The 10,095-nt window shown below is 41.6% G+C and overlaps 1 protein-coding gene across 1 annotated transcript in view; it reads left to right on the forward strand.

The window, feature by feature from the left end:
• The first annotated feature begins 8,147 nt into the window (after positions 1 to 8,147).
• The window catches only part of LOC135559019 (ATP-sensitive inward rectifier potassium channel 10-like), a 12,391-nt gene continuing 10,443 nt past the window's right edge, over positions 8,148 to 10,095 (forward strand). Inside the window, exon 1 of the mRNA XM_064993329.1 lies at positions 8,148 to 8,468. The gene's annotated coding sequence lies outside the window, so the exon portion shown is untranslated. The remainder of the gene's footprint in view (positions 8,469 to 10,095) is intronic.

Raw genomic sequence — 10,095 nt, forward strand, 5'->3', positions numbered from 1 at the left:
CCCTAGCGGGAATCGAACCCACGACGCTTGGCGTTGCAAGCGCCATGCTCTACCGACTGAGCCACACAGGTTTAAAACTCTGCATTGTTTGGAAGGGGTCAAAAGCAAGAATTTCAGAGGAAAGTCTACACCCATTGTTTTCGGTTGCATGTGACAAATACAATTTGATGTAAGTACTTCTTATACAAGCACACATTTGTAAAAAATAAACAATTTAAGAGCCAAAAGGTGTATAACGGAAATAAATTGTTGTCCTTGACTTGCATAAAAAAGCTATCTCTCCAGCTATCTACTTTAATGGGGCTATACTTATGAATAGGAAAAACCCACTCGGTCAAAACACCTACATTATTCAGTTCCAGTCAAAAGTTTGGACACATCTACTCATTCAAGGGTTTTTCTTTATTTATACTATTTTCTGCATTGCAGAATAATAGTGAAGACATCTAAACTCTGAAATAACACATATGGAATCATATAGTAACCACAAAAAACAAACAAATTAAAACATATTTTAGATTTTAGATTCTTCAAAGTAGCCACCCTTTGCCTTGATGACAGCTTTGCACACTCTTGGCATTCTCTCAACCAGCTTCACCTGGAATGCTTTTCCAACAGCTTCAAGACACGTTCCCACATATGCTGAGCACTTGTTGGCTGCTTTTCCATCACTCTGCAGTCCAACTCATCCCAAACCATCTAAATTGGGTTGAGGTCGGGGGATTGTGGAGGCCAGGTCATCTGATGCAGCACTCCATCACTCTCCTTCTTGGTCCAATAGACCTTACACAGCCCAGAGGTGTGTTGGGTAATTTCCTGTTGAAAAAACAAATGATTGTCCCACAAAGCGCAAACCAGATGGGATAGTGTATCGCTGCAGAATGCTGTGGTAGACATGCTGGTTACGTGTGCTTTGAATTCTAAATAAATCACAGACAGTGTCAAAAGCAAAGCACCATCACACCTCCTCCTCCAAGCTTCACGGTGGGAACCTCACATGTGGAGATCATCCGTTCACCTACTCTGCTTCTCACAAAGACACAGCGTTTGGAATCCAAAGATTATGAATTTGGGCTCATCAGACCAAAATACAGATTTCCACTGGTCTAATGTCCCAAGCAAGTCTCTTATTTTTATTGGTGTCCTTTAGTAGTGGTTTCTTTGCAGCAATTCGACCATGAAGGCCTGATTCATGCAGTGTCTGTTACTTGAACTCTGTGAAGCATTTATGTGGGCTGCAATCTGAGGTGCAGTTAACTCTAATGAATTATCCTCTGCACCAGAGGTAACTCTGGGTTTTCCTTTCCTGTGGTAGTCCACATGAGAGCTAGTTTCATCATAGCGCTTGATGGTTTTTGTGACTGTACTTGAAGAATCCTTCAAAGTTCTTGAAATGTTCCAGATTGACTGACCGTCATGTCTTAAAGTAATGATAGACTGTCGTTTCTCTTTGCTTATTTGAGCTGTTCTTGCCATAATATGGACTTGGTCTTTTACCAAATAACTATCTTCTGTATACCACCCCTACCTTGTCACAACACAACTGATTGGCTCTAATGTATTAAGATGGAAAGAACTTTCACAGATGAACTTTTAACAAGGCACACCTGTTAGTTGAAATGCATTCCAGGTGACTGTCATGAAGCTGGTTGAGAGAATGCCAATCGTGTGCAAAGCTGTCATCAAGGCAAAGGCTAATTACTTTAAAGAATCTCAATTATAAAATATTTTTTGATTTGTTTAACACTTTTTTGGTTACTACATGATTCCATATGTGTTATTTCATAGTGTTGATGTCTTCACTATCATACCACAATGTAGAACATAGTAAAAATTAAGAAAAGCGCTTGAATGAGTAGATGTGTCCGAACTTTTGACTGTCGGAAGTTAACATACACCTTAGCCAAATACATTCAAACTCAGTTTTTCACAACTCCTGACATTTAATCCACTTTATCTTTTTTCAGCTTGTATTTCTTTCATCACATTCCCAGTGGATGAGAAGTTATCATACACTCAATTAGTATTTGGCAGCATTGCCTTTAAAATTGTTTAATTTTGGTCAAACGTTTCACATGCCTTCCACAAGCTTCCCACAAAAGGTTGGATGCATTTTTGCCCATTCCTCCTGATAGAGCTGGTGTAACTGAGTCAGGTTTGTAGGCCTCCTTGCTCTCACATGCTTTTTCAGTTCTTCCCACAAATTTTCTATGGGATTGAGGTCAAGGCTTTGTGATGGCCACTCCAATACCTTGACTTTGTTGTACTTAAGCCATTTTGCAACCACTTTGAAAGTATGCTTGGGGTCATTGTCCATTTGGAAGACACATTTGTGACCAAGCTCCTGCAGTAAAGCACCCCCACAACATGATGCTGCCACCCCTGTGCTTCACAGTTGGAATGGTGTTCTTCGGCTTGCAAGCCTCCCCCTTTTTCCTCCAAACATAACGATGGTCATTATGGCCAAACAGTTCTATTTTTATTTCATCAGACCATAGAACACTTCTCCAAAATGTACAATCTTTGTCCCCATGTACAGTTGCAAATGGTCATCTGTCTATTTTATGGCGGTTTTGGAGCAGCGACTTCTTACTTGCTGAGCGACCTTTCAGGTTATGTCGATAAAGGACTTATTTTACTGTGAATATAGTTACTTTTGTATCTTTGCATATTTCCTCCAGAATCTTCACAAGGTCCTTTGCTGTTATTCTGGAATTGATTTGCACTTTTCTCACCAACGTACGTTCATCTCTAGGAGACAGAAAGCGTCTCCTTCCTGAGCGGTATGATGGCTGCCTGGTCCCATGATGTTTATACTTGCGTACTATTGTTTATACAGATGAACGTGGTACCTTCATGTGTTTGGAAATTGCTCCCAAGGATGAACCAGACTTGTGGAGGTCTTGGCAGATTTCTTTTGATTTTCCCATGATGTCAAGCAAAGAGGCACTGTGTTTGAAGGTAGGCCTTGAAATACATCCATAAGTACACCTCCAATTGAATGAAATCATGTCAATTAGCCTATCAGAAGCTTCTAAAGCCATGACATCATTTTCTGGAATTTTCCAAGCTGTTTAAAGGCACAGTCAACTCAGTGTATGTAAACTTCTGACCCTCTGGAATTGTGATACAGTGAATTATAAGTGAAATAATCTGTCTGTAAACAGTTGTTGGAAAAATTACTTGTGTTGTGCACAAAGTAGATGTCCTAACCGACTTGTCAAAACTATAGTTTGTTAACAAGACATTTGTGGAGGGGTTGAAAAACTAGTTTTAATGACTCCAACCTAAGCGTATGTAAACTTTCGATTTCAACTGTACTAAACAAAAAATATAAATGCAAAATTGAACAATTTCAACGATTTACAGTTACAGTATGTAAGCAAATGAGTCAATTTAAATAATTTCATCAGGCCCTAATCTATGGATTTCACATGACTGGGCAGGCGCGGGGTGGGCCTGGGTGTGCACCCACTTCTGGGAACGCTTCCAAAACAGACCAAACAGAACAGGCTGGATTGAGAAGTCAATGAGAGAAATACAAAATTATTATTTTGTTGTTAATTTGTTTTTATATGTAAAGGCACAACCAGTGTCTTAAGTAGTTGAACATGTTTTACTACAACCTCGAGAAAGTGACAAACTGCCAAGTTTTTGAGACCTGCACATGCTCAGTTCGTTGCGAGACGACCGTTAGACCCAATAACTTGTTTCTATGCATGAGCTTAGATAGCCAAGGTTGCCATGACATCACCTTCAAGTGTGATTGGGGATTTGTATTGGAGAAGCAGTTTTAACATATGTTCGTACTGTACCGCCTTTGGCTATAATGACAAGCTAACATTGTAAACACTACCATGTGAATACCATCTATGCCCATGAAATAGGAAGCAATGTAACACCCACTCAAAACAGCTTCAATTTCTGAACTTTCAAACTACATTTCAATCGGATACAGGCTTTACTGAATGGACAACAAAGACAGAATGCAATATGGAATTTGTATTTAAATAGACTGGGGTAGAATTCAATGTTTACTCATGCAAGGTGCGCTGAGCGCAGGATTAAAAACAACCTATTATGTGTTTTGTTCTAACAAGACATCTGCAAGTACATCTACCCAACAACATATTCCACAATGCGAAAAGCATGATTAACATGAAACGCTAGCTGAGTGTTGAGCCCAATAGTACATGCCGAAATACGTCCCAAAGCTAGCGTGCTGTGTGCTAGCACTGTAACATTTGAAATGTATGATTATCAAATAACCATCAAACGACTGTAAGCGTGTTTGAGATTGGGTACTCGCAAGATTGAGGTACTTTAGCTACGTGTAGTTAGATTTGAGGGATCATTGGGCTGCGAGGATGTCCGATTGATTTGGCCTGACGTGTGACTTGCTGGGAACTCCTGGGAATGGAAATGATTATGAATCACAGACTGCCATGTAAGCGCCTAAGAAGGGTAATGATTACATTGGCTGATGAGCGTCCTTTATTAATTATGACAATTGCGGCTTAACTTTCACGGTGAACAGTTATGCGTTTCCCTTGCCATACATGGCCCCCAAACCCCACAGATGGGGCCCCATCCGTGAAGAACTTGAGGGGATCCGAGGACACAGGCATCTCATCAAAGACAAAAAGAGATGCCGTTCCAGCTATTAAGCTACAGTACATAGACCAAAACCGGAGGTCTGAACGACAGCCCTCATCCTGGATTACTCGGAACCTGGACTGAGGAAGCTAGCATTAGGAGCCATGATATAAAGGCCCGCCCTCGAGGGATGATCCGCATCACAAAGTTAAGTTGTCCAGTAGAGACAATAAGTCACATTTCCTGATGGGCTGCCCATCAGTGAAGGACTACACTGATTCGCAGATCCGTAGCAGTTTATCTAGGGGGAGGGAGGTGCACATATTGGTGCTGTCTGGAATTATGCCTAGGAACTCAAGAGAAGTCAGGGGTCTGACAGTTTCCTCCTCTGACAGCTATGAATTTGTTCAGAAGTACTGAGATCGCGTGGCCTGAATTGGCGGGAGGGAAATTGTTAACCAGAAAATTGTTTAGAAGATGCAACACGAAAGGCAGCTATTTAACAAGATCCAACACAAGGCTTCAGACAGATAATTTAACATATGGACCTACTCCTGCACCCGAAGGAAGCCTGACGACTAAATAATACTGTGATTCCCACATGACACTAAACATTGGCCATTATGAGCAGTGGAGTGGCATGATTTTGAAAGCATCTGTGATGTCTACTTTGGATAACTTGGAGCCCGTAACCACCAGCTTTATGAGCTTAATAGCATGATCCACGGCAGCATATTACAGACAAAAAGATTTGTGGGGAATGATCTCATTAACGCTGGCTATCGGGACCTGAGCAGGGCGTAAAAAATCGAGAATTTCCTCCCCGATTACTGACATTTTGAACTTAAAGAAAGGAGGGGAAGCAAAGGAGCCAATTAAGGAACTTTTATTGATCTTCTTATCCAACAATTGCTGCACTACCAGCAATTGGCTTATTGAGAGCGGACTGGAGATTCTGAACTTTGTGACTACCCATCTTAAAGCCCTGGAAAAGACCCGTGACCAAGTAATCTACAAAGGGGGTGCCAGGATGGTACCACAGTTAGTGGCCAGGGCTTGGATGTTGACTGGAGTGGAAGTTTCTTTACAATTTCTTTGAAACTTTCCCCTTCCAGGAGGCCTTCGGGGGGCATAACCGGCATGGGCAGACAGACTTGGGGTGAGGATCAAAGCATGAGATGCAGATGTAGAGGAAGATGCTATTATAGAAGGTGCAGACATTCTCATTAAAATTACTGCATATGAGGGTGTTATTATGAAACTTCACCTGGTGTCCCTGGAGGTCAGACTTGACAATGAAACTTGGCGCTGGATCATGGAGGACCTTTGGAGGCTTAACTCTGAAAGCAGCTTTTAGGCACATCCCGGGGCCTGCCTTGGCTGGCCACAATCTGGGCAGGTTAGGATCCAAGCAGTGTGTAAACATGGGCACTCCGGAGAAGAACATCTCAGGAATGGTTGCGGGACCCCCACTGCTACTTTGGGCAGTGCAAGTGAGGCTGGAACTGATAACGGAAGTAGAGCTGCCTCCTTCGATCACTTCGAGTCATGCTTCAATAGAGCCCATGGTGTCGAGGGCACCGGGTCATTGGTCATGGCCACAAGAAGAGGGGCCTTGTTGAAGGTAGCCTCAGCGGTGGGGTGGGGAGTAGAAGAAGAAGGACCAGCCTGGTCGAGGGCACTTCTGCCCTCACGTCTTGGAATCTTCCCCTTTGCTGATGAAGCCGATTTCTGGAGTCTTTTGTTGCCTCTGGGTGAAGCAATGACAGGACTCCATCATCTGGGCGGCAGGGTAGCCTAGTAGTTAGAGCGTTGGGCTAGCAACTGAAAGGTTGCAAGTTCAAATCCCCGAGCTTACAAGGTACAAATCTGCCGTTCTGCCCCTGAACAGGCAGTTAACCCACTGTTCCTAGGCCGTCATTGAAAATAAGAATTTGTTCTTAACTGACTTGCCTAGTTAAATAAAGGTAAGATAAAATAAATAAATAAAATATGGGAGTTGCAGAGAAAAGCACATTTGTAGCCAGTTGGAAGAACTCATGGCTGGACATGCCTTCCACCACTGTGATACCCTTATCGGCCAGAATGCCCAGAAGTTGTGCGTTTCTCTCACTCCTTCTTGGGGAAATCCTGGTCGTAGAGGAATCACCTGGATTACCTGGGCGTGGGAGTAGATTGATGCAGATTGATCGTTGAAAAAAAGGGGCTATTTCTCCGTCTGACACGGAAATCACTGACCATCGCTTGGAAGACTGTTGCTGTCAACAACACTAGTGAGCCCATATTATGCTTACTGAATAGATATACAAGTGACGCCCGTTCAGACCAGCCTTACTGATTGAAGTTTCGTAAACCACATTGCACTGAAAGTGTTATTTTGACCAGCTTTTTAACCTGGGGGGGTCAATTATTAGGTTTCTGTGGTAAAATAGAGCTAGATTTGAACCTTCATGAATTATTTGATTTGAATTATTTGAATTACCTTCATGAATTATCTGATCAGTGGCCCTTTGTTGCCCACTTTAAGTGTGTGTTAACACTTCCCCTGGAATCCTATTCCTCCTCTGTCTGTCATTAGAGAAACGCTTGGTCACCCTCTTATTCATAAGCCAGGGCTGAGTCCCAAATAGCACACTATTTCCTATATGCTGCACTACCCTGGCCAGAAGTAATGCACTATTATATAGGGAATAGGGTGCCATTTGGGACACAGTCAAGGAAAGCAGTATTCTCCTCACGGATGTTTCTCTTTATGTGTTCCCTCCAACAGGACACCGTGTACAGACGCTCTTGGCCACATGCAACGCGGGCAGCGAATACAGAGGCATTGAGGGCATGCTAAGGGGTATTTCACAAATGACACCCTATTCCCGATATAGTGGCCCATACAAAAAGAGTACACTTGATAGGAAATAGGGGGCCATTTGGGATCAAACAAACAGAGAGGGGGATAAACAGCAAGAAGCTCAAAAGAACAGGTGGCCATCTTCAAAGAAATTGATATAGCATACATGATTTAGTGCAATTGACAACTAGAAAACTTGCCCCCCTTCCAAAATGGATGGAAACAATTCAGTGTAGTGTTAATTTCGTAGAGATTGTTATTTATATTTGGTAAATATGACTTAGGGGTTAATAAGCACATTGGTACTGCAGATAATGCGTCCACAAAGACAGTTAACGGCCAAACTGCAACACTTCAAACCACCACAGCAAGATGCGGACTAGCTCTGGTCCAGTGCGTTACGTGTGGCTAGACGATGAGTCTTAAGCATCAGTAATACGCACGTAACACCCTGGACGAGAGCCATCATCGGACATGCTCGGTAGGATAGGCCATTGACGAAGTGCTGCCAATTACAGCAATTACATGGCCAGCCGAGAAAAAGAGAGAGAGGGAGAGAGAGAGAGAGAGAGAGAGAGAGAGAGAGAGAGAGGAGAGAGAGAGAGAGAGAGAGAGAGAGAGAGAGAGAGAGAGAGAGAGAGAGAGAGAGAGAGAGAGAGAGAGAGAGAGAGAGAGAGGGAGAGATCAACTGACCACTTATAAACCCAACACAAATCTTGTCACAAATCTACGGCTTGGTTCAAGAGAAGAGCCTGAGCTATCAATGATAGTGTTGTGTATTTTATATTTTAAAGAAGGTATAGGCTATCTATTTCTACTTGACAATCTTACTGTAGTTTCTTCCAATACACCATCCAAGTTGGATTTCCATGACTGGGTTGCATGAGCATGCGTATGATAACAATGCAGACAAGTGCACTAGACACATGTCAAGGAGTCTCACGGTTTAGTACCAGAAGAACTTTGCCTTCTTCTGACGCACTTTTCAATTAGTTTTTAAACAAGACACAAGACACATCAAGTCAAGGTAAGTTAAACTTTTTGGGGGCAAATAAGTATCACTTCAGATAAAGATATAAATGTATTTTGCTGATTGGCCTTTCAATTAGGCCCAGTCTCCAAATAAAGATGGGACAATAATCAGATGATCAACTACAGTATTACTAGCTAGGTTTCCATCCAATTGGCGACAGATTTTCTTGCAAATATTCTAAACCGTGTTTCCATCAAATTGCCTTGTTGCAGATAAAAAAAAGATGTGTGATGACATGGGGCACATCAAAACGTACCAATATTTTTGCGGTTAAAAAAATACAAGTAAATGGGTTTCCATCTCATGTTAAACTCTACAGGTCGTTTTGTCACAACAAAAATTGCAATACGTAGCGAATGTGCCCACTCTGGTCTTTGCACTGGCCAACAGCTCACAGACACGGTGCGGGTCTACAAGATGAGATTATTATTATGGAAAAAAATGGTTAAATCAAAAGGCTGCCAAGCATCAAGCATCATGTCACCAGAATAAGACCCACATCCCCGAAAAAAAATCTAATAATAATAATATATATATTAATAAAAAATATGAACAAAGTAGTGTACCAGGCCTTTACTAGTCCTGTATACAGCTGTCTGTAGCAAAAAAACATATTCTGCTGCAACACTATGCTATCAGAGAAAAATGAATTTATTAGTTAATATTTCAAGGTTGCTTAATTAAGTACTTACATCAGAGTAGCCTCCATTAATACCTCAATAAATATGAAGAGGAGATATTACATTTACATGATCAATTTCTCTAGTTTTCATTGACTACCTTTTCATTTCATAACTTGGCTATTTTTGGCTATTTTTAGTGAGGAGTCAGTGGGAGGGTTTTGCAGTTGATGAGTGACATATGACTGTTGATCGAAAGTCACGACCCTTCAACATCCTAACAGGTGTTTATTTCAGATGTTTGTTAATGGTTAAATACACATCAACCTAGTGCCTATCATTAAAACAAATAACCCACTTAGTAATGTACTCTTATTTGGAGGTGATACATGACAATTGGTGTGTGCCAGAGAGTTAACCAAAGAGTAGGCTAATAATGAAACACATTTTCACCACAGCTTCGGGGATTCCTGCACCATGTTACATTTCTACTGCATGGGTTGGGGTCAATTCAAATTGACGCCAAATCAATTAAAGAAGTAAAATGAATTTAAGTTTTTGTAAAAAAAAATATCAATTTTCAATGATCGCTGAGTTAACCAAAACAATAGAGGAACAGAGGACAGCATATGGATTTAAAAAATACATATTTTTACATTTGATTTGATTTATTGGACAATATCAAACACAATTCAACCACAAATGTGGGTCTAGTACATTTACAATAATTGAGGATAACACAGAACATGTTTTACTTCGTATTTCCATTGTGGTCCTGGAGCAGAGAACCTGAGGGGTTGTGGAGCTCTATGGCTTGGCCATCAGTTTGGTCTACTTAGCAAGTCTTTTCATTATACAGAGGTTGTTGATTCTGCTCTTCACAAGTCCTCAGCCCTAGCTATGGAAACACAAGTCCCCTAGTATAACTTCAAGGTGAATTCACCAGTGAAACACCGGTGTCACAGTTGAAGAGCAGCTTTAGGGTGGTCTGGATGGAGTAG

Source organism: Oncorhynchus masou, chromosome 17 (genome assembly GCF_036934945.1).
Source record: "Oncorhynchus masou masou isolate Uvic2021 chromosome 17, UVic_Omas_1.1, whole genome shotgun sequence".
Lineage (NCBI taxonomy): Eukaryota > Metazoa > Chordata > Actinopteri > Salmoniformes > Salmonidae > Oncorhynchus > Oncorhynchus masou.